This window comes from Alligator sinensis, unplaced genomic scaffold (assembly GCF_000455745.1).
Source record: "Alligator sinensis unplaced genomic scaffold, ASM45574v1 scaffold1892_1, whole genome shotgun sequence".
Classification (NCBI taxonomy): Eukaryota; Metazoa; Chordata; order Crocodylia; family Alligatoridae; genus Alligator; species Alligator sinensis.
Genome location: NW_005842966.1, coordinates 133568 through 138838, shown reverse-complemented (window position 1 = coordinate 138838; position 5271 = coordinate 133568). Strand labels below are relative to the sequence as shown.

Here is a 5271-nt window from a genome sequence, read left to right as displayed (position 1 = left end):
TGTGTTCTGGTACCTCTGTGGCTGCCCAGGGGTTTTGTAAAGCTGCAGAAAAGTGAAGATTAACAATGTTTGTGTTGGTTTCACTACTGTTGTTCCAGGCAATCAGAAAAAACTGTGGAGACTCTGGTCTAGTTCCAGCAGCAGGAGCTTTAAAAGCAAGCAAAAGTACCACTTTTGTGAGGGACAGCCCTGCAGAGGCTAGGGGACAAGAGACCAGGAAACTTGGATTTTCAGGAAGCTCTGGAGAAGTGAAAGTGGGAAAAGCACTTCTGCTACCTGAGCTGTTAGGAACCAAGGAAAAAAGAGAGATCTTAGATGTGACACCTACTTGTCAGAGGCTGAGATAAGAAAGGAGGGTCCAGATATAGTACCATGGAAGGAATTCCCTCTCCCATCCTGGCAGCTGGTAGTGTGTGGACTTCTCTGCAAGGCATGGCCAATCTGCATATCCTTCCCTGGTCCCACTTTCCCCAACAACCTTCACTTGGGAGTTTTAGTTCTCTGGCAAGTCACAACCAAATCCTGGTTACGGCAACAAGACTCGATTAACCCATCCGAGTACTGGTTAGGTTGGCTCCGATCAGTCTCATGGCAATTTGTCAGGTACAGGTATATAACACTGCTGCAGCTTGTTCCCTCTTCCTTCAACCTGGGAAGGGGTGAGAGAGATGAACTTACAAACCTCAGTCTTGTTTGCCTGCAGATGCCAATAAGGCATTGCAATAAAATCACAGATATTACCCACAAGCTGACAGCACCTGGTTTGAAACACACAGCTACAGTGCATTGTTCAGAGGCAACATCAAGAGCTCTGCCCGTTTTGAACAGGCTTCTAAAGGGGAAGATTTCCTACTGCCTATTAATAAAGGATCTCTTATGCTTCTAGGATTCACTTAACACTGTTTCACTCCCAGCTCTACTGAGCATCAGCCTACAAACTCACCCCAGCACCAATGCAAAATTGGCTGCTATGTGCAAGCTTGGAGGCTAGAAAAAAAAAAGAGCACTAGGAGTTCTGTAGCAATCAGTGTCACGGTCCTGTTTCTCATTCTTAGACATACAAAGCTTTCTCCCCACCAATATTCTTCCTGAGTACAAGGTGCTTGGAACTTCCCCCCCTCCCTTTCAATATGCAAAGAAACACACCTCAGCTGCTGTTCTACAGAAGCAGGTCTACTATAAGTTCCTAATGGGAAATTATATACAAGATCAAAAGCCTTCCTAACTGTGCCCACTCATATTTGCAACTAGCTCAATATAAACACTTCATGTTTCCACACATACAAACATCATGCATGGTCTGAATAATCATGCTCCTAAAATACAGTTCCTGGCAACTGAAGTGGGGCATTATGAAAGGACCATGATTACCCAACAGAATTCAGTGCAGCGGGTAGCTGGTTAGACATCAGAGATCAGGACTTGTTAGTTACCCATTACAGAATTAAGCCTATTTTATTACAAGGAATAACACCAAGGAGGACAGGTGCAAGCAGGTACTTACACTATTCAAAGGTTGCCTTTGAAGGGGCCTAGCTTCCGGCTGCCCAGGAGGCTGTGAGGCGAATAGTGAGCAAGAACACACAACTGGCAGCCTGAAAACTAAAAATCAGCCATGACAACTCAAGATCTACAGCGCTAGATTGTCACTGGCACCTGCAAAGACCCTGAGATTTGATTCCTGGCACAAAAGGACACTTAGGGCCAGCAAATACAATCTTTCCTAACTACCAGTAGGACCAGCAATGACAGAAGGGAGAGAACAAAAAAAGCCATGTGCTGGAAAACAGGCATTTGGGGAGGACAAGATATGCTTAAATAATTAATATAGTTGAATTGGGCTCAGTTCAGTTTCTGTGCATCTGCTATTGCTGATGGATGCTTGCTTAAGTCCACCTTATAGAATAAAAGAAAAGTCTGGCTTGAAGGAACCTCCACAGGCCAGTCTGACCCTCAAGATAGTTGTGCTGCAGATTTGTTAGGAAACTGCTGCAGGCAGGAGTAATATTTCATCCAGGTTCCCACCCTTTGTTAGGGGGAAGTGGAGACTCAGACCAACTTCCAGCTTTCAGACAGCTCCACAGAAAGGGCAAAATAAGCCAACAGCTATATTTCAGTTTGGAAAGTCATGTTATGTTCTCCTTAGGTTAAAGAGTTTTCAAATATAACACAATTTAACCAGAACATTTCAAAGTGGGTCTAAAGAGCACAACTGCTTGGTCCTAGGGAAAAACTGGAGTTAAATTGTTAACAGGCCTGGCTGCATTTTAAAGAATTGGTTGGTATAGTAGAGAACAAGAGGTATTGAAGTAGTAAAGTCCACAAAAGCCACCCTGATACTTAGACATTTTACTTCTCCTACATGATATTGGCTTCAGACTGGGACAGCTGACACCATGCTTGTCCCATTGCAGAGCTGAAAGGCTGCTAATCAGTGCTTTTTCTTCCACCCTTAGTTTAATCAGAAATGTCAAACCTTTCTATGAAACGCCTTTCAAGATCATTACACAGCGAGAAAGCTCACCATAATCTCTGGCTTACTCTTTAACACTTGTGAGAGTGCAAAGGCTATTATTTTACTGGCACAGCCCTGAATCTGCTTTAAAACAGATCTTGTGTTTTATCTGCCTGGGGGAAAACACCACGTTTTGAAGAACTATAAACGTGGGTTGTTCTGTTACTTTAAACTGGCAGCTTCCTGAGCTAATGCCACCTTATCTTGATACACATATCCTCCTTACTGTTAGGGTGAATGTTGCCAGCATAAAACTTCACTGAAGCTGGCAGAAAGGTCACAAACTTAGGCTTCATAGAGAAGCAACCAAGGTTTGATATTGAAAAAACTAACATCTGTCAAGAGGAGAAATATTTGAGTTGCTTTCCTTAAAATAGTTGTATAAAAGGAACAGCAGCTTTGTCCTACACACACATTATAGTTGTCTTATAATACATTTAAAATTCAGTGATGCCTAGAGTTCTGTAATACAGCAATGACATCTGTCAAAAACATTGGTCCAATGAATTAATGCAGGGTTTCCAAGACACAGCATTTAAATACACACATTCCCCCCCCCCCCCCGGGCACTCAGATTTGGACACAACTGGAGATGAATGACTGCGGGTTTCTCTATACCAGAGCAATAAACCATCAAAGACCACTCACTACCCATGACTCCAGGAGTTCCCTCAGTACCTGCCAGAGGAATCCTATGCATGAAATACCTTTGGCAAAGAGAAGAACGAGAAGAGTATACATGCTCTTTGTTTCACAACCCAAAACAGCTGACATTTCCAGAAGTTGGCATGTGTGCATATTTGGGGGGGGGGAAGGTTGAGAATTCATTTCTTTCCCCTCACTCTGAAGTTTACTTTTCTCTTAATTATTCCCCCTCCCCATCACCCAGGACCACATTGCAGTGGTATCCTTTAGGTTGCTGGTTCAAATCCACCCCTGACTGGTAGTAGCTGAAAGTCAGTGCTACCTCAAGGCTGCTTGAAGGGATCATAAGGGATGAGCTGGGAAGGACATATCCAGTTCTCAGCAGACCAGTGATGGTAACATGATATGACATGCTTGAGTCTGTCTGCCTGGCTTATAGGGAGACTCAGAGAGGTGAGGGGCTGGACAGGCTAATACAACTGAATTCTCAGGGGTGAATCACAGTATTATAGGAAAGCACGTGGGAGATCTGCCCTGTCACCATTTTGAGGCAAGACCAACTAGGGAGAGCCAGAAGCTGATCGAGCATTCGGTTCTCTTTGAGCACAACATGACAAGGGGAAGCCAAAGCACTGTGGAGGGGCCACCATTAGTCTGCTCCCTAACTGGTAAGTTACTGTGTGTGTGTCCTTTACAGCACACACCTTTCCCCTGAAAAATTCAGCTGCTGGAAATTAGGGTGTGCATTTTAGCAGAGGAAATACAGTAATAGCAGCTTCTGCCTGGGAAAGTGACAGCAAAGCAACAGTGCTGCAAGTGGGGCTGTAGGCACTTTCTTCCCATTCCCCTTCCTCCATCCACAGGGGTGTCTGCTGCACAAGCAAGGAGAGACTTTCCCCCCCACTTCTTTCTGTCTTTCAAAAACAAAGTGTGTATCGTCTTTTTTTTTTTTGGGGGGGGGGGGGGGAGGGGCAGCATAAGGTATATAAGAGAGACAATATGGTAAATCAGGCTGGAGGTGTGTGCTGTCCTAGCAGCATAGGTTTGCAAAACCAGACCAGACAGAATTAAATGTTCATTAGTTGGGTGATTTGAAGAGGAAGATGCACACTAACTAAGCTGGACATTACAGTGTGGCCCCCCCCACAAAAGATGGGAGTCTCATAAAGACACACACATACATGCACTTTCAGCTGGGGACCGAACTGGTTTCTGACTGGGGCTGGGGAGGGAACTCACAGCTGTCACTCATTAAATAACCCCACTTTGTAAGTCACTACACCAGGCAGACAATCTTAATTGCTTTATTAAATCTGCATGTAGGCAAGCAGTTCTCAAGCTAGGTTTTGCTGCCTTTTAGCTTGTCTCAGGCCAGATGCAGTGATGGCCTGCTCAAACAGTGCTGTTGTCAAAGATACGGCCACAGTGACATAAATAAATGCTAACTCTGAGATTTGGGTAGACTGAATCCAGCGAACCGGGGAACATTAAGAGCCCTCTGCTTCAATGAGAGCTGTGAGCAGTAATCAGCCAACAGGTACAAGAAACCAAGGCAGGGGCTTTACCAGGAGGGTTAGGCTTGCTGTACATATCACTTCAGCCCTCATGCATAGCAAGATGAGTGTGGGTAGAGGCCAGAGATTAGGTAGAGTAAGAAGCTCACAGCTAGAACAGCTTTTCAGACACACACACACACACACACACACACACACACACACACTATTACTGCTATTTGATTGCCTAATGGTCAGATTTCCAGGCACCTTCTCAGCTGCCAGAGGCCAATCCACAGCCCAAACAGTATTCATTTCTGCCCTCTTCGTACTGATGCACACACACAGAGCCCGACTTTTGAAGCACTCCAAGATTTCCTATTGTCTTTGTCACAACTCAAGGGTGTAATTTTTGTTGTGTGCGCGCTTAGGCACCACTGAATTATTTTCCCACCAATTTGTAGCTTTCTTTGCAGTGTGCATTTCTTCTTTGCAGCTAAGAAATGCACGTTGCAAGGAGTTCCCGCCATTTGTATTCTAATTCGAGACCCATTATTGGCTTGCATTAAATTATTCACGCGTGGCGGCTAAAGAATAGGTTTTCTGGCCCATTGAAAG

General features: G+C 44.7%; 1 protein-coding gene across 5 annotated transcripts in view; it reads right to left on the bottom strand.

The window, feature by feature from the left end:
• EVI5L (ecotropic viral integration site 5 like) overlaps positions 1-5271 on the bottom strand; it is a 58281-nt gene that overhangs the window by 47076 nt on the left and 5934 nt on the right. For 4 of the 5 annotated variants that reach the window (XM_025192763.1, XM_025192764.1, XM_025192760.1 and 1 more), the window contains exon 1: positions 329-567. The exons of the other annotated variant lie outside the window; for it this stretch is intronic. The gene's annotated coding sequence lies outside the window, so the exon portion shown is untranslated. Of the gene's footprint in view, positions 1-328; positions 568-5271 lie in introns of those variants that run through there. 5 annotated transcript variants of the gene reach the window in all.